The following is a 19,125-nucleotide window of genomic DNA, read 5'->3' on the forward strand; positions in this document are numbered from 1 at the left end:
AGACAATAGATCAGATAAGAGAATGGGTCCGATATTGCGGATATCCACCGTCTGAGCTTGAAAGTAGAGTCCTAGAAGTCTTTGCGGACAAGAGGGGTGATCGATACCGCATCTGCAGCAGGCACTTTAGCTCAGACATGTACTCCACATCATTGCTAATAAAGAAGAACACACCGCGAGCGAGGCGAAAATTGCTCTCAACCGCTATTCCCACTCTATTCGTCCACATCCCTCCACTGGTGAGTCAAGTTTACGTATTTATCTCTCGGCCTTGTGGTAGTGTGTAGCATTAGCTAACAATAATTTCCCCATTTATGTATCCACTCAATATGAAGGCGGAAGATTCTCCATCCGTGTCGTTATTGCAGTCATCAGCCACTTCAAGCGCCTATCGGGTAATCTTACTTGGCTATTCTGCCACTGACTTTTTTTAGGCATGTAAATCAATAGTTTTAATTTATCGTGTAATTATTTTACCTAATGGTACACCCTTGTACTCGTCCTCTAGTCTTTGTTTTCAGTTATAATTATTGTTATCCAAAATAATGCAAGTACTGTCTTTCAGGGAGATGCTGAGGAGTCCAACGTATTGACGACAACCGTTGATGTCACTCAGATGCTCGAGGTACGTTTCCGGACAGTTCCATCGATGGAGATCATCAGATCTTGCATTCTTGTAGCGTGATTGTTACACACAATGTTTCTTTCGTTTTTAGCCATTGATATGTCCTTCTGTCGTCGCCCTCCTATGTGTCTTCTTTTTTCAATATTGTGTTCATTACTAATGAAAGTCCTACGTTTCAGGGAGTCGATGGAGCATTAGTCCAAGAAGAAGGGGGAGCATGCAGTTACGGGTCGGCGCAACAGCTTGCAGAAGTGTGCACCGCAGTTACATCGTCCCTTGATGTTCTTATGCATTTCGAGGTATGGATACTGACAGTTCGATCAAGCGAAATCATATGACGTGATTACATCCGCTATACTTCCTTCTTTATTAACGCAAGTACTATGTTTCAGGGAGATGACGGACCTTCTTCTACAAGAACATCACCCCTAGTAGTTGATGCAGATCTCTGGGTGGTGACACTTCCAACGATCGAGCAAATCGAATCATATTTACATATCCATTATTTATTTTAGACAACTGATCATTTGTGCAGGTCTATTTAGATGAGCCGTTGACGCCTGCACAAAGTTTCTGTTCTTTTTATCAAAATAGAAAACCATACTAATGCAATTACTGTGTTTCAGGGAGTCACTGAAGCATCATCTTCAATAATATCATCAATGGAAGTCTATGAGGAGCCTGAGGTATGGATCTTGACAGTTCCATCTAACTAGATCAACAATGCGTGAATAATTGTCGTTTGAATGTTCTACACAAAGCGTTCATTCGTGTTTTGCTATTGAGATGTACGTGGGTATTGGTCCCCAAGTACATTTTGTGTTTTCGATATTATTATACATACTAATGAAAGTTCTATGTTTCAGGGAGTCGATGGAGCGTCAGTGCGTGATGGATGTGCTTATCATGAAAATATAGTCGTTGCAGCGCAAGAGGAAGTGGAGACATGCACACACGAGTCGGAGCAACAGATGTTGAAGTTCGAGGCAAGAAAGTTTCAAAGAAAAGAAAGCAAAAGAAGGTTAGTGTCCTGGTCACTATATTATGTTGTTTTTCACTGTTAATAGTTCAATACTGTAAGTTGTGTTTAAACTGAACATCCCTTTTCCAATCTGTCCTCTAGTTGCGAGTGGGTGTACGAACTAGATCTACACAGACAGTGAAGCGAACGAGAGATGTTGCTTGTCAAACCTTTTGGCAGGGACTTGAGACTGGAGATGCATCGTGCCAATGGGAAAAATATGAAGTGATTGACAACGGAGCTATACCACATCCAGCCATTGATAGTGAATGTCCTCCTGGTAGTTCGGATGCAGTCGGAGATCAGTTCGCAGAATCCACACCCGCAAAAACTAAGACCGCGAGAAAGTTGAAGAAATTGTCTTATTCACCCATCGCCGGAGAAGGAAGAGATGTTGCAATGGAAGAGAATGAAGTGGACGACAATGAAACACCATCAATATCACTGAACATAGCGGAAGACGATATCATAGATTCTACCTTTCATGTGAGTGACATGTCCTCAACGTTACAGGCCGGACCAGCTGGGATGCAGAGTGACAGTATAAGGAAAGAGGCCAAATTCATTGTATTCGATAGTTGTTTGATTGATATTATTATTCGGATGAAATGTGGGCATTCGGTTGGTGGGGAAGTATGTGGGGAGCCATTGAAAAATGTGACTCGTGCAATTCGAGGCACTAACCTTAAAATACATGCCACCTGTACAAAATATCATCCTTTCTCATGGTCTGCACAACCCATGCTGGGGCAACTGCCAGCAGGCAATCTACTTTGTGCAGCGGCTGCACTTTTTAGTGGTTCAAGTTTTAAAAAGTTAGAGTCTTTCTTTCAGTTTGTGGGAATCCATTTCATTGCGAAAACTCAGTTCTACAAATACCAAACCGATTATCTATTTCCAGCCATTAGTGAAGCTTGGAGAATGGAAAAAATGTCTATTGATAGTACATTCGCGGGCAAACGGTTCAGGCTAGCCGGTGATGGACAGTGCGACAGCCCTGGATTTTCAGCCAAGTACTGCACCTACCACTTTCAGGACATGAAAAGTAAGAAAATTGTGAGTTCGGTGGTCGTGCAGGTGTCACAAAGTACATCCTCAGTGGCCATGGAGAAAGTTGGCTTTGTAGCATCATTGCAAGAACTACAATCGCGGGGAATGGTGATCGACCTGATAGCCACGGACAGACACGTTTCAATTGGCAAGACAATGAGAGAAGAGTACAAAAATATAAATCACCAATTTGACGTTTGGCATCTTGCAAAAACAATCAATAAAAAAATGTCTGCTGCAGGTAAAAAAAAAGAAACGCAAGGTATTTCACAGTGGTCCAAGTCAATCAGCAACCATCTTTGGTGGAGCTCAAAAACATGTGGAGGGTCGTTGGAAATTCTACTGGAAAAATGGCGGTCAGTAATGCTACACTGTACAAACGTTCACCGTTGGAACACAAACCAACATTTCCACAATTGTGAACATGGCCATTTGTCCACAGAGGAGGCACGGAAGAAGAAGTGGTTGATTCCTTCATCACCCACTCACAAAGCCATTGAAAAGATTGTATTTGATAAAACTATAACAAGAGATTTGAGGGGACTCACGGAATTCTGCCACACAGGAGATTTGGAGGTGTTCCACAATATGTGCCTAAAGTACAGGCCAAAACGATTGCATTTTGGCATGGAGGGCATGATAAATCGGACTCTTCTAGCGGTCTTGGCACATAACCATAATGTTGGACGTCAACAAAGTAGGACGACCGGAACTTTAGGGACGCTTCGCTACAATAAGGCCTTCACTAAAAGAAGTAAACAATGGGTGATCAAACCAGTGTTTGAGGATATGCAATATGAGTTTATTGAGAGACTTATTGTTGACGTCCTAGATAGGCACATAAATGGAGTTGTGAACGAACCTGTGCAGGGGACAACTGTATTGCCACCCAACATTGCCTCTGTTCCATGTCCACCTAAAGAAGAGCTCATTGAGAAATACACATCACGGTTTAAATGATTGTAATTTGATTGTCTGTTCTCTCGAGTCTCCTCATGTCGCAGGCCCATTGAATACGTGTATCTATGTAATGTGTAAATTAAAGTGATTGCTCAGTGTACATGCAATGTGTCTATCCAACCTTGTTCATCTGCGCATTAAATTAAACCAAACAGTATTATAAATCATTTTTCAAAAAATATAGAATATCTCCGTATTTATGGTTCTCTGGGGCTGCAAAGCACGCAGACAAAATGCAAAAATGGAGTGTAAATTTCAAGTCCTGTGAGATGGCCTTACACTGAATGTAGCTAAATAGGAATGTGCGCTCGTTCAAAGTGAAGGTCAGCTGCTTTGATTTTTTGCTCGGGTGCCGGAATGGCCCACGACTCAGTATAAGGTTGTATTGTTATTTGACCTTGACAGGCCGGGTCCATCCCGAAAGACTTCTTTTTGGGGGTGTGGGGCAATAACGTAAAAAACGATAATGAAGCCATTTCATGTTCGTTCATTAGAAGAAATAACGTCGGCATAGAGGGAGTGGTATTTCGGGGCTGCCCTACGCACAGACACAATGGAAAATGCAAATATAATGTAAGTAACTCTTTAGATGAGTTTATACCGCAATTTAATTACTATACAGTAGCTTTAAAGACGGGTTAAGTTGTACTTGTTCGTTCTATGTGGCATATTGTTTTGTACCGCCACTATCTTGAGGAGAACCATCTCCTTTTACGGAAGCACCTCAAAACCTGACTCTTTGCTTCTGCTTTCTCTCTCCCTCTCCCCTGCTACAACTGGTCCACTGTCTGCGACCTCGGTCCTGGGCCCTTCCACTCTCCACCTGCACTGCCTCCCTGTCAACCCCTGCACTGGGGGACTGTCTCAGTATCCTACAGCCACCCCTTGATGTATAATACCCAGTTGCACTGTCCTAGCTATGAAATAATTTCCCGACCTAATATATAAAATGAATAATTTTAATAAAGATCTGATGGTGAGACTAATTTCATTTTTTATGTTTTTCAAACAGGTACATCATGCATTACTGCATGTGTCACGAGTACCAGACACCGGCGGATGGTTTTTTTAACCGCCAGTTGCTTCTCCGCGTGAACAACGTTACCACCCTGACCATTTTATGGGACGATCGCCAAGTACAAGTATGCCCTTACGCGGTACTAACGGCTAGATGCAACATACAGACCGTTGTGGTGGCCTAGTGCCTCGTTGTTGGAACAGCCATGCGATTATCAGTGCGACCGAAGAGCTTATTTTATCGTAAACCAACACCCTGTGTACTGCACACGAACATCGCTTGCCTCAAGACAAACTATTTTGGATCGAGAGCAAAGAAAAATGCAAATCCCAGAATATTCTCTAAACATTTGATGTCGAATAAATGTACTTTGCCAAATGTACAATCTTGCCGTTTGCTTTTAAACCACAGTTTCATATTCCGAATTGTGGCGCTGTATTGTGAGATGATCTAAGACCCTGTGTACAGCAAAGGAACATTGCGTGCCTCAAAACGAACTTTTTGGAACGTGAGCAAATAAAAATGAAAATCGCTGAATATTCTCAAAACATTTGATGTCAAATAAATGTACTTTACCAAATTTACAATCTTGAAGTTTAATTTAAAAGTACAGTTTCATATTCCCGATTGTGGCGCGCTGTGTTGTGTGAGCTCAACTGTGTTGATTTCCGGGTTCTGTGTGGAGTCGCGTAGAAGACGCCTGGGCGCGTTTGCCTACGCAGCTCAGTCACGTCACGGATAGAGGCGGGGAATATGAATGTTTTGATAAAGTCTGTTTCAGGGGCGGGGGATTTGATTTAGTGCCGCAAAAGCAGGTGAGCCAGGGCGATGCGGCAAGTGAGAGGATTATCAGAAAATGGCGGCTGATTTCGAGTGCGTTAATGGACGAAAAGTCGGGTATGGTCCATAGGAAAGTTTTCTACGATCTACCGATTTATGCTTAAAAACACATGGCCGAACCGTAGGGACAATAAAAAAAAAGTCCTGGAACTATCCTTTAAGCAATATGCCCCTCGTGGCGGGGGCATTACTGACCCAGAGTCGGTAATGCCCCGCCGCGAGAGGTATATAGCTATTAGTAACCCGGCCCGCAGTATCTGTGTGACCGGGGCACTAAAAGCATTTTTTTTCTGTACTGAAATGCTGCGCCGTTTCGGGACAGAAAAAAAAAATGACAAAGAAAATGGCCGCCGGGAAAGGGAAAACGGAGTCCGTTTTCCCTTTCCATGGCGGCCATCGGGAGCGAGCGTGCTGGGAACAGAAGTGTTCCCAGCACGTCCGTTCCCGAAAGAAGACAGAGAAGAAGGTAAGTGGGGTTGAGAGGGGAAAAAAAAGGAAAAAAAAAAAACATACCTCGGTCTCCGGCAGGGGACAATGGAAGCCTCCAGCTGTGTGGAGGCACGGAGCGGGAATGGCCCCGCTCTCTGAGTCTCCACATGGCTGGAGGCTGCCATCGTCCCCCCCCGGGGACAAAGGAGCAGGAAGGTAAGTGGGATAGGGGGTCAGGGAGGAGGGAGGAAAGGGGAAGAAAAAAAAAAGCCTTACATGAGTCCCCAGGCAGTCTCTCAGCCGTAGGGAGGCTTGGAGCGGGGATGGCCCAGCTTCGAGCATACTCATTGGCTGAGGGGCTGCCACGCCCCCCGCCAGGGACAATGGCAGTGGAATCCTGACCAAGGTATTCACGGCCGGGTAATCCCTCGGCGAGGGCCAATCAGAATGCTGGTTTCATTCTGATTGTGCCCTCGCCGGGTACTAATAACAATAATCATGGTTTCTGTAGCCTTGATGTTGCACAGTAAAAAAATACCATGTCACAGTAAGACAAACCTTGATTGGCAGCACCAATCTAACCACATTATAACACTTATCATGCTTACTGTATCATAGCTGCCCAGAACAATATACAATGCCACAGTAAGGACTGACTGCACACAAATACCAGTCTGTAATATCTTGGTTTATGTGTTTATTTCTATGCAATGTGATGATTATGTATTGAGGGACACTGATGGAACACAGGGTATGGAATAGAGAATGTAGAACACCAAGGGAAAGATGCTACTGTGTAATATGCTGTTGACTTGATTTCTTTGCTGTTGATGAATCGGGTGGGTTATCTATGAGACTGGAAATGAATACCATTTAAATCATACTCCTGTGTGAGCCAATACTTCACAGTCTAGCCAGATAATTAAACTTATCATGACTGCTTTATCAGAGATAACCAGTACAAAATGTCAAGCCACAGTAAGAAATGGCTAATACAGCTGCAGTAAAATGCTAGCTTAGCTCTGGTCCCTGCAATGCACAGAGCAAAAAACTATAATTTATTTTTGAAGTCCGATTGACTTTAAAAAGAAATTAATGTAAAGAGTGCTCTTGTGTGAGAGCCCTCTTTACTTTCGCTATCTCTCTGCATCTGCAGACCCCTGGTGACCCCCAATTGACATCCCTGGGAGAGGGCACTGGAAAGGCAGGAGGACTGTAGGATGAAGCATTATAGCCCGCATCAAAGGGCACTATTGTGCGGTAGATGAATGCCACCCATGCCAAGGGGCTCTAACAAGGCTCTGATGGTAAGGCGTTGAACACTAATAGGGCTTGTGTAGCAGGAAAAAGGTAAGATTCACCTGGTACTTCCTGTGAATGAGCGTATTTGTGTCTTTTCACTGAGTCGCCAGTGTGTGCACAAAACAAAGGAAGCTTGGAACACAGGCAGCTAGAGACTCCATGCGCAGCTCGCTGATTAGCAAGACAGCTGTAAAGAGTGGGAAGAACAATGAGAAGGATGGACAGCAGTTTGCTGTTGGTGGTTGAGCCTTCATTCCACACTTTCAGATTGTCTAAAGAGAATGAAACATTCTCTAGCAGAGGTCTTCAACAGCTGGATTTCCAGATGTTTTCAAATACAACTCCCATTAGCCCAGGCTAGCATGGTCAATGGTGAAGGATCTTTGGAGTCATAGTGTAACACATCTGAGAGCCACAGGTTGCACGCCCCTGCAAAGGGATTTACATACATGTTACACTTCATTAAAGGACGCAACTGCTGCCTTGAGAACATAGTTGAAGTCCACCAACCACTGAACCCATCTGGTCCCCTTGTCGCTCTGCAGGACCAACTAAAATGGGAGTGGCTTCCTTGGATGTTGAGGGCATGACTGGAGCAGGTGCCTCTTGACTTGTGGGCGAGCTGTAGCCACGCATGATGTGTAGGCTATATTCTTTCTGCTTTTTCCCACAACTCTGGGCATACACCGACCCGCAGGTTTTGGTCTCTTCTCCTTCCAGGTATGCGGGCCTCATGGGTATATGGATGGGCAGCTGCTGTCCCCCTCTCGCTTGAATGTGTCTCTGCTGGATGCTAGACTGTCCACTTGTGTGGCACGTCTGTGTGACTGCCCTTGGGAATGGTTGCGTGCCGTGGAATTATGGGACCTGCTGTCTGCAGGTCTCATCTGTTCATGTTGATTCACTCACAGCCATATTGAGAGACGCCAGGATTGTGCTGTCCATCCTTGCGACTGGCGGGGTTGTTGCAGTAGTCAGGTGGCAGATTTCTAAGGAAGGACTCACTGGCGGAGTTGGACAGTGGACTGCTGTGGAGTTCATGCGGGCCGGCGGGATTGCCTCCGCCACTGGATGGCAGAATGCCGAGAGTGACAAGGACACGGTGGGATCACCGCTGGAAGGACATACTGGCGGGATCGCTAGCACGAGCCGGGTGAGTGGTGGAGAAATCCGTGTTGCCAGTTGTTACACTTCATTAAAATAAGGGCGCAACACCCAGGCAATGAGTTCTTACTTTAGTTCCTTCTTCCACCATTACAGGAATCTTAACTGCCATCATGGCTCCACCCCTTTCTCCTCCTCCCTCTTCCAGCCTTGTGTTTACGGGTTTGCTTAGGGGGCCAGCATCCTGCAACAATACATACAGTTTATTAGGTGATATGTGCTCTTTTAAAGCCTTGTATACATAACAGTTTAGTTTGGTAGCTCTTAAAAACCAAAATCTAACTAATATGTGTGCTAAGTGCTCAGATGGTATGTGGTCAAGAGCTTAACTTGCTGTGTAGGCTGTAATTCAGTTTGCAGTGTACCCTAATTGGAAAAATGCCTCAAACAGATATAATAGACTGTAATATAGTGACAATTCATGTACTGCACATCACAAAGTATTTGATTGAAAAGTGAAATAAACAATATATTGTTTTTGATTTAGTATCTTCACAAACAAGCTCAAATTTTGGCAATAATGCATTCCTGACGTGTCATACCGTGTTGTCACTGTTAGATGGATTTTTAAACTCTGACCTGGTGGGCAGAGGTTTAGCAGGCCACTCTCAGTTTAGTAATACTGGGGAACCTTCTGGACAAGCCAGAGCAATCTACGTCGCTTGGCAGGTGGTCAAGACTAAGTCGCTGGAGGGGTCAGAGTGCTCAGAAGCCCACAATGAGCACACACAGCAATGAACCACAAATTACTCTTAGACAAGTGTTTATGAAAAATAGATATACATTTATTTTCGGCCGGACCAATAGACACAAGTAAACTTTAGTTATGCAAAAACAGTTACCACACGAAATACTCTACTATACAGCATATATACAATACATTCCCTAATGCTACAAAGGAGGAACATACAACCACAACCTGTAAAGTGAAGGGTGGATTAACACACAGGGAGCATTAGGCAATTCTTTGGAGCTGTTCCCTAACTTTCGAGTCCAGCCCTAAGAAGTGGAGAGCCTTGTGCTCAACAGTACAGTTGTGCGTAAAAATGTACGATCGCTCATGTAGCAGAAAGCAGGTCTTCTTGGGAGGTCTGTTGCAAGTCAGGAAGGGGCTTGAGGCAATGAAGAATTGGTTCCCACTTTTCGAGTAGGATCTGCCTTTGGCGGCAGAGCAGTTTTCAAAAGTTAGGGAGCAGAGGTTAACCCAGCCAAGCTCGAATAGCTTTAGGGGATATTTCTGCGTAAAAAAGCGATTGGTTGTGCCATGAGGCTACAGGTAAGTGATGCATGTACTCACCAACCCTCGACACAGTCCAGACCAAACTTTGCCAGTTTAGTTGAGGTGGCTAATAGGTTCGAGTTCTGTAGTTTCGCAGTGCTCCGGCTCTCAGCGGCTGCAACAGAACAATTGTCTGTGACAGGTCAGTTGCCTTTTCTCAACTTCCTAAGGAGGTATGAAGAAGATTCTGGTGTAGCAGGCATCATGGCACAGGAGAGCAGAAAAGCAAGGCACCTAAAGCGACCGTCACCAACAGGAAGTGCCGCACGATTCACGGTCCATGCTGTGTTACGCACTCTCCTAATTCGGGACGTGGAGGAGGTAGGCCTGCAAAATTTGGTGGGAGACGGCACAGGACCGCTGGATGGCCCAGGAGCACTTCCGAAAGGACTCGTTTGGAGCGTAAGCAGGGGTGCCAAGAGTAGTTGTTCCCACTTCTCCAAAGGGGCAAAGCACCTAGGCAGGCCTTCTTGATCGATGAAGAAACGAGGGTTCCGACAGGGCAGCAAATGGCGAAGGGTGCAAAAACCTTCTAGACCGTTTTCGGTGGTTTCACATGTCTGTTTCTTCGTGCAGAATACTTGGTTCCTTCTGTAGTTCAGGGAGAACTCAGGTGATCGACCTGGAATAGATTCAGAGCCCCTTCTCCTATCCAAGAATAGCTTTGCGCCATAAATCGAGGACTTCCAATTGAAGATCTGCTCTCATGCAGACATCCCAGTCGTGGACCAATACTGGCCCACGGTGGTCCCAGTTATTGAGGCACACCAGACCTCCTGGCACCAGTAGTGTGGATTGGAACCAGACAGTCCTAACCCACTTCCTGGGCACACACATGTGACAGGCAGAAGCCCACAAAAGAGATGGGTTTTTGTGGGAGGCTGAATGCCCAAATAAGAGAAACCCAGGTCACGCGACCTGGATGAAGGCCAGGGACAAAATGACCATGGGACAGAACAAAAGATTTTGTGGCTTGGGCATTTGCGGACCTGGCCACAGTCTTGAACCAAACACGGTAAACGCAGAGAGATTCATTAAAAAGAATCAAAACGTTATAAAAAGTAACTGCTGCCACCAGTCCGTCCCAGGCACACTTGTACAATCACCCAAACATCCTTCAACGGTGTCTAGGACCATGAAACAAAAAGGACCCTAGTGCACGGTACTGGAAAGTACATTGTGCACTGTTAAAAAGTTACCAAGGAATGGCAACATAGTCAAAAATGAAGGAAAACATAGTTTCCCAGTACTGACAGTCTGAAGGATGTGTCAGCTTCCCCATAATAAGTGAGCAAATGCACAGTGGAGTTCAGCTGAAAGCTGGGCTCCACAGGAAAAAGTCAGGATAGGAAAGGCAAACAAAAGCAAAACTTTTGGAGGGAAAATTGCACATAAAATAAACCTTTCCTATCAGTCACCTCTCTCCACAATTTCACTTCTCGTAATTTGTCACTTTCCTTGCTGCCCTTGAGTATCACAGACTAATGTCACTTCCAGTGATGTCAATGTATATGCAAATTAGGGGCCCTGTACCCATTTTTGCCATAGATGGACCAGCTCTAACAAAAAGCTGTGTTAAGCTGGATTCACCCGTCTGCCTGACGAGGGCGCTGAGAATGTAACAAGTACCTGAAGACTTTGTGGTCTGGAGCCATGCTAATCAGGGAGAAACTCAGCTCTTTTTAGTAGGATTAATTGGGGATATTGACCAATCACATTGAAGTGGGCAGGATTGTTATGTGTAATTAAATCATGTTGCCAGGACTCATCCCTTTTGTACTCTCAGGTTGTTCTGGTCTGACCTTTATCATGATGTCCTGCCTGTTGCCGTCAATCTGCAAAACTCTGTTCATTTAAAAAGGCAGCCGATCCAATGAGGAAGGAAGGAGTAGTGAGGAGAGTTTGCGCTTCCGCTTTTTGGAATAAGAGGTTGTGATGCAGCCTCCCAAGATTCTAGTTTCCCAGGGGGGAAGTCCTCGATGCAGGCTTCCCATAGGTGCGTTTCTGTTACCTGTCTGGGGTGCAAGGCAGGCAGCACCAGGCAGGGATTCCAACTCCTGGCACTTAAAACGGACATCACTATCCACAGCTGGGTGTAGGGCCTGGGGCAGGAGTAGCAGCACCCTTATCCTTGGAAGTGGCCGGATCAGATTCCCAAAGTGAACCATTTCATGGAGAAGGCAGTCCATGTTTGCCAAAATACTGCCTGCACCAGTGATTATTCAGCTACTGTGCCTCATCAACCAGCTGCTGTTTCAGATAACCACGCCTGCATCTACAACCCACTATGCAATGTCTTCCTCCATAAGGAACCTAGGCTCAGCTTGATGGATCCGAAGGGTGTCCCACACTGCATGATAAAGTAGAAGGAATTTCACCTGTAACCTCAGCTCCGCTCAGTCTGACTTGCATCACGATGGGATGAAAGAAACACTTTCTGGTTATTCATGCCCTTGTAGACCAATTGGAGAGGATTATTGGTGCCACATTCAAAGAGCCATCCTTACATTTGGGCAGATTTGATGATTATAGGGACAAAATGGTGTCCCCTGTGCTCTTCTGCTCTTGCCCCCCTGGGCAGTCAGCTAGAATTGCACAATTGTGGCACCTGTAGAGCCTTCATCTCCTTCCCCTTTATTTAAGAGGAGGATATATATTCTCCCTTGCCAGTCAGGGCACCAGAGATTCTAGTAGACCAGACCGACTGCAGCAGAGAGAAGATGAATTTCATCCCCCGGCTGCCGCCGGTCAACAGAGTTGCTTGGTCAGGGCAGAACTCTGCCCCACATGAAGAGTGACAATCTTTCTTATGACATTAGGAGTGTTTATGCTGAATTAAGTCATGTTAGACAAAGTCTTGCTACGCCAGGTTTCGCTATACCAATGCACCAATTCAGGCCCTACCATTTGCAGTCAAATCCCTGCACCGCATGTTGCACACTTGATACCATGCAGACAGGCACTGGTAAGACTATGCATATTGTCTTTAAATCCTATACAATTTTGGGCAATGCCATGGGTCCAATGTGCTTTAAAATGCACCACTTGCTGCTAATTTTACACTAGTTGATAAACATTCCTTGGGGGATAAAGGGAAGGGGCCCCACTCAAGTAGATTTGCCTTAGCCCCATAAAGTGCAAGGGTAAGGGCAGAGATCAGGTGTCAAGTGCTAGCTGGGGCTGTAGGGATACAGAAACAGTCCCCAGGTGCAAGGGTTGCCAGGGGGGCAGTGCAGGTGTGCAACTGGCAGGGGGGGGATCTGGGCCTGAGATCAGAGGGAAGCCAGGTAACCAGTGCAGTTTCAGATTCAGCCAGGCGATTATCAGGGGAGAGGGGTAGAGAAAGCAGAAGCAAAGAGGAAGGTCTTGATGTGCTTCCGGAACCGGAGATGGTTCTCCTCAAGTTTCAGAGAGGCAGGGAGGCTGTTCCAGAGGGAGGCCCCAGCAGGAGACACACATTAGGCTTCCCCTCTCCCAGATAGCCGTACTTTTTTTTTGTGTTTCTGCAACTGTTTCTCCGCATTTCTCTTGCATTCGTCTGCATTTTTTAATTCCAGGTGAATATTTTGGCCTCTATCAATGTTTCTCTGCATTCACCTACCTTCTTCTGCATTTTGTTCCCTTCTACGTGAATGTTTTGGCCTCTATCAGTGTTTCTGTGCCTTTCTCCTGCTTTTTCCTGCATTTCTCTGATTGGTGAGTAATCCTGCATGTTTGCACACGCTTACTGTTGTATCTAGTAGTCCTTTCTCTTCTTCTTTAGGTTCCCTCTCACTCTGTTGGTTACTCCTGGTGTCCTCTAGGCCTTTTCCTTTCTAGGCTGAGATGAGCCTGGTTGGCTCCCACTGCTGTTTCTACTCACTGCGTGTTTTCTACCCTTGTTTACTCGTCGCCTTCTGCTCTCTGCTGTTGCGTGTTGTTTCCCTCTGACCCCCTTGCATAATTCCCTCCTGTGCACCTTGTGTGGCCTAGCTCTGTGCAGTGCTTTTTCTCTACTCCCTGCCTATCCAGCCCTTTCCCTTTCCTCTATCACACCCTCTATGGTGCTCTCAATTCCCCCCATCTTCTCAAACTCCTTCTCCATGTCCTGCCCTACTACTCACACTAAGACTGGAAGGAAGAAGCTCAAAAAGGAAACCCTGGTCTCCAATGCAGGCCTTCACATCGCTGACACCTATGTCAGTGCCTCCTCCAGACAGATTCTCACCTCATCAACTTCCTTCCTTCTCCTGCTACTCCTTCTACCACCTCTCTGGCTCCTCTGCCATCTATTATCTCTCTTGCCCCTCAGACACATCAGTTCTCCACATCTCTGGCTTCCTTGCCATCTACCGCCTCAGTGGCTCCCTTGCCTGACACCTCCCCTCTGGCTGCCTTGCCACCTTCAGCCCTCTGTCTTCCTTGCCATCTACTACCTCTCTGTCTCCTCCGCCACCCCCTCCTACCACCTCTCTGGCTCCTCTGATGCCTCCTCCTTTCACCTCTCTGGCTCCCCTGCCACTTCTGATGGGGACTCCTCTCCCCCTGCCCGAAGTCTTTAAATAGTGGCAACCTGGTCCATTTGGCTTCTCTCAACACTCACTCTGCTGACAAACACTCCTCTGACATCTGCCACCTCCTTGAACTCTTGGACCTGGATGTTCTCGCTCTTACCGAGACATGGTTCAAGGCCAGCTCTGTCATGAGTTTTGAAACACTCCTCCCTGAGGGCTACAAGAACCTCTCTAAGCCCAGTCCCAACAGGCCCGGAGGTGGAGTTGCCCTGCTCTTCCCTGAGTGGATCCCTGCTTCCATCATCCCCGCTCAGTATTATTCCTCCTTTGAATGCCTGGTCTGCAGGCTCTCTATCTCTCCCAGCCTCTCGCTGACCTTGGCCACCATCTATAGGCTACCTGGCCAGGACACCCTCTTTCTCTCTGAATGGGCTGATTTCATCTTCTCTCTCCTTTCCTCTGCCTCTCAGCTTCTCCTCCTTGGAGATCTCAACATCCACCTGGACTCCCAGACCGCTCCTCTGGGTTTTTCTGCGACCTATGTGACTCTCTTTCCCTCTCCATTCTAACCTCTGGTCCGACACACTCAGACAGACACACCTTGGATGTTCTCATCTCTTCAGACATCCACCTCTCTAATCTTCTTACCACTCCTCTCTCCTGGACTGACCCAGCACTGCCACCTTTCTTCGTGGTCATTCGAGCTATGACATGAGTGTCAGTGGCTGCCTTTACCTCCACTTTCTCTCCCCCACCTTCTCCTGCGGCTGACTCCCACTCTGACACAGCCCTTTCCAACCTTTACTTTTCTATCTCTAACACTTCGGTAAGTAGGGCGGTGGGAGGGTGAAAACCTAAATAAATAAGGGGACCGAGGGTGGGGGGTAAAATGGCGGTGGGGGAGCCGGCTATCAGGCGGCATGGAACATGGACTTGCCCCGTCGGTTCAAGCCTGCGTTCCAAGCCATCTGACTGGCTGGCTCCCCCACCCTCTCACCCTCTGTCAGAGTGCTAATTATTTTGTGTGGAGGAAATGTCTACCAGGTGGTTTTTACAATTCTCTGTATGAAACTGTATATTTAGAGTTATGTAAAATTGACAGTAATCCCATTACCGCCACTCTTTTACCGTCCCCGCACATACTCTAAATGTAGCGCATGGTAGGTTCTCAGTCGCTGCTGTCAAAGGAGCAGACGAGCCTGACCTGCAGCATCCGCAGCGCTGCTTGGTGGCAAGCCATCTGAATACCAGGGATGTTTCGGAGCCTTACTAACCAGCCGTACCCAGCTGTGGCCACTGAACATTATCATGTTAAAAACGAGCGGTCCTTTTCTCGGCTCAATGAAGCAGGCCATCCTCGGAGAAGACATTCTGTTCTCAGTAAAAGCCGCCAACAACACTGAAGGGGAAAACAACTGGGAGAAAAGGAAAATATAGATTTTGAAGTTGATGCGTATACTCGGCCCTGCAAGGGACCCGTGCCCTCCTTTTAAATAATTACTGAAAGGTTTACTAGAGCGTGAGTGTAAACACACTGTCCTTCCAGCTTGAAGCGAGGTTTATCTTGGAATGGACAAAAGGGCAGGAATTACAATGCAGGCTGTCAAAGTGTCACGTGGAGGCCTGGAGGCTGTGCAGGAAGCGAGCAACGTCACCCCAGCTCTCACACGTGATTACGCTCAATCCCCTGATAAGGCCGCCATTTTATTAAAGTAATTCCCGCCCAAATGGACAGATGAGAAGGACAGGCCCACTGGCGGGCGGAGCGCGTGGAATGGGGTTGCAAGAGGATATGGGGAAGTCACTTTAATTATTATGGGTAGTGCTATCATCTTGTGCTAGGACGAACAGTTTGCACAGTGCTACATGACAACTGCAGATCATTGCTCTTATTTTGCAGATATGTTATTTCTCAAGGCTGCAAATAACTACTTACCCGATTTCACAAAGAGAAGGAAAACAGGAAAGAGAGAAACAAAAGAAGCAAAGTAAGAGAGATGAGAGGGTGATGAAAAAAGGGAGAAGAATGATAGAGTGGAGAAAAGCGGTCAAGAGAAACAAAGATGGAAGGACAGAAAATTCGGTCTCCTGCTGGGCCCTTAGCACAGGCATTGCATACAAATTAGGACAAGCACTGTCAAAGCCAACAGTTTTGTTTTTTGAATAGGTACCATTTGGCATGCACTGCCATCACATACTCTGACACCCATATCATTTGCCAGCTGATGCCATCTCTGGCCAGGCAGTGGAATCATTTACCATGTGCTGCCATGATATGTTTATGTATATGACACATCATATGGGAGGTATTGCTATCATATAACGGGTATTGCCATCATGCACGCCAGATCATTGGCAGTTATTGCCACTGAAAGTCAGGTACTCACAACATTGCAGTTAGAATGGTCCATGGGAGAGTTCTTGTGCAACACAACGTGTGCTGGGTGCTGCAAAATGGCAGAATCACTGTTTTATGCAGGATTGGCCCTCAAATCCTTACTAATTGGTTCACTTGGTACACGACCACCAGATATTGGAAATCTATGTAAGGGTTAACGTTGTGTTCGCCAAATAGGAACAGAAGCCAGAGCTTTTTCAGTTGGGGGTGCAAAACAACTCTGGGCTTTGCAACCGGAAGCAGCTCAAAACTTTCCTCATCTCCTCTGCTTTCTCTCTCTCCCTCCCCTGCTGACCAACCTGAGCTACCTGTCTGCTGTACTAACTGGTTGCTTTGGTACCCTCAGAGTCTCACTGGGTACCAGGCTCTTTCTTGATCAGTCTCCATTGCAGTGCCTCTGGGCCAACCACTCACTTAGGGGCTGTAACTATAACCCTACAGTCCCTTGTTCTCCTTGCACTACCCAGAGATACGCTGCCCTGACTGCACTTACTCAGAGCATTGCTGCCCTGTTTTCCTCTCCCCTCTCCCTTGCACTCCCACCTTCCTTTCCCCTTGCCCTTCTCATTCTCGCACTTGCACGATCTGAATGACAAAAGGCCTAGTAAGATCGTTTGTCTTGTCCTCCCTCTGTCTTCCCTGCCTTGTTTTGTACAGGCGCGTTATAAATGACTTATCATATCATATCATAACCATAGTTGAATGACCATCTCCTCCTTTGCTAGGTGCGATCTATGTCTGACATTGCCTGAGAAAGCTGCTCTCGTTAATCCTCTTATCCTGATTGATGCCAAGTGAGGTAAGCTGTGATACTGTGGTAGGTAGAAAAACACTGTGATGATCAGAAGGCCAGGTGGTCAACATTCTGGGTACAAGCTGTGCCTGGGGAGCTGTAAGCATGAGGTGCAGTCCCAGCAACAGGAGTAGAGTTCTGAAAAACGTATACTGGTGATGAGTGTTCGCTTGCTGCAGGATCCCAGAGCTAGGCCAGAATGTTTGTTGAATGTCGAAGACTAAATTTGATGGCAGTGAAGACAGCGAGAGGCATGCTGCTGCTGAAAACGGAGAGGTGATAGGAACACCGCCGGCTGACTGACATGCACATTTGGAGGGAGAGATGAACTTCAAGAGCAAGGCCACACTTTGTTTGAAACCCTGTTCAGCCCAAAAAAGGAAAGAAACGACAGAGGAGAAAACAGTGAGAAGAGCCTGAGAAAGAGCAAGCACTTCTAGCCAGTCGAGATTAGGCAACGCTGCAAGAACGTTGAGCACAAATGCATGCCAAGCAGTAAAGATGAAAGGTTGGGTTCAAGAGGAGATCTTCATTTGTGTAATAATACTTCATGCTTTGAGACTAAGTCAAGAGAGTCAGCCACTTTACCATATCCCTGTATGCCGAGGTAGTGAGCCACCAGTCCCAAAGTTTGTTAAAATGCATACATTCTGCAGAAACAATGCATGTGTGCAAGACTGTGTCACCACCCCAAGGTGAGCTGAGAGTCACTTATTGTCTATACCGTTGCATGTTGGCCAACTGATGCCCAAGCCCAACAATGAAAGCACAGCCTTCCTCAAAGTCATCAAGCACTGCATCAACCCTCTGCCCGTCATACACGTACCACTCTCCATCAAGAAATCTGACGCCATCATCTCACCATCAACTCTTTCTTCATCAATAAGATCAGTATGATCTGCCAACACATAGACACCAATGCTACAACTGGCAGCCCATTACACATCCCATCTCGCAAAACCACAATTACCTGGACAACTTTCAAGATACTCACCATGGAAGATCTAACTGCCATTCAAGCATCCCTCAAGGCCACAGTGTATGTGGACGCCATCTTCCATGCCTCTGTACTCAAGAAATGTCCAACTGAACCACTCCTCCCTTTCTTGACAATCATTAACTGCTCCCTAACTCAAGGCATTAACAAACAAAAGTAACAAGGGATATCAAGTATATCTCTGTGTTGTGATATGTCCTGAAACAAACTGATATATATACCTCAACGAAAAGCGATCACAACACTAGTGTTTCTATTGGCAAGCTCTGAATATGCACACATCTCTGTACGACTGATACCTCACAACAGCATACTCTAATATATTGTAGGTTAGGATACACAGACACATGATATGTGATGTGGAACAATTAAATTCATATCAATCCCAATTAACAATTCATAATAACATTTTATTAATTCATACATTTTCGAAAATCACCAGTACAATTCTAAAAATCATCAGTGTTTCACAATATTCCCTTGCCCCCCCTCTGCTCCCCCATCCTCACTCCTTCCCCTCTGACCTTAAATTGGTAGCAAATACTACTTAAGGGCAATGAGGACACCAGATCACTCCCCCTTTCCCTTCCCCTCCCCCTACCTCAAATCCTACACTGTTACTCCCTTCACCTACCCCTTCCTCTACCCTCCCCCCTTGTAAATAGTTCTACTTATTGTTCTATTGACCTGTTCATGTTTGTAAATATGCTTCTTTCACTTTTGTACCTGTTGTTATATTGTAAAGCGCTTTGGCTT

The sequence above is a fragment of the Ambystoma mexicanum genome, chromosome 4q (genome assembly GCF_040938575.1).
Source record: "Ambystoma mexicanum isolate Mex_15411 chromosome 4q, UKY_AmexF1_1, whole genome shotgun sequence".
Taxonomy (NCBI): Eukaryota; Metazoa; Chordata; class Amphibia; order Caudata; family Ambystomatidae; genus Ambystoma; species Ambystoma mexicanum.